This window comes from Priapulus caudatus, unplaced genomic scaffold (assembly GCF_000485595.1).
Source record: "Priapulus caudatus unplaced genomic scaffold, Priapulus_caudatus-5.0.1 Scaffold268, whole genome shotgun sequence".
Classification (NCBI taxonomy): domain Eukaryota; kingdom Metazoa; phylum Priapulida; class Priapulimorpha; order Priapulimorphida; family Priapulidae; genus Priapulus; species Priapulus caudatus.
In genome coordinates this window covers 16,365-17,423 of record NW_014577329.1, presented here as the reverse complement: position 1 = coordinate 17,423, position 1,059 = coordinate 16,365, and positions in this window count along the sequence as shown.

Below are 1,059 nucleotides of genomic sequence, written 5' to 3'. Positions count from 1 at the left end.
AAACGCGCGCGCGTTTTGGCGTGTCCGGATGCGTGTGCGTGCGGGCGTGTGCCTGTGTGCAAGGGATCATTGAATAAGATTCTCTAGGAATATTGTAGTATTTTCTGTGTCAAACATGCTCCAACAAATCTAACAAACGCTTCACTAGATGGCGTAAGAACACCGTAATCGCGCACGAATATCTTGACACGCGACGAAAGAGCAGTCAGCGTTTCAACCATGATGTCATACGCCTGGCAACCAATACCAACGTGTGTTACAAACTGCTAGGATATTACAACTGATACGGATCAGGAAAACTTCACATAGCACATCTTATAAATTTCATGCGGAAAACTTGTCTGAGCTGCAAGTATAGGTGTAGTGGTAGAACAATGATGGAAAGGAGCCTTCTGATGCCAGTTTCAGGAGTCTTAGCTGTTATATTGTGTCTCTGCGCATCGTCTGGTGTTGGTAAGTTGGCGCAACCACCTAACCTATTCTTACGACCAGACCATGTTGTGTTGTGTTGTGTAGTCTGTAGATGTATCATGTACTGTAGTCTGTAGTACGTTTTTGATGTGTAGACTGCCAGCACACATTGTGATTTGTGTGCGGGGACAAGCCTGCGTTAGTTCCCTCTTTATTCTGTTTAGGGTTATGTTGATACTAAACGATTCTGTCATTGCTGAGGATATCAAGAAGTACACTTGAGCTGAGTACTAGTGCCAGTGGTTACGATAATATTATTAATAATATGATTATGACTATGAGTCTATTATTAATATTATTACTGTTATTATTACATAACTGTATCAATACTCTTTACTCACTTTACCACCGACAATGTGATTGTGAAGCGTTTTATTGCATTGCATAAAAACACTTCACTTTCTGAACGAGCCTGTAATGTAAAATTTTGTCAAATCTATTAACAATATTATTTGCGAGCAAACTTGTCACTTCTAATTGCTATCATGCAAGTGGTAGATACGTATTTTGCCAGAATTGGCATTGGCATCAGCGATACCAACTGGATGCATGCAACTGGATGCAGTGCGCGGAATTAGTGCTATTTTG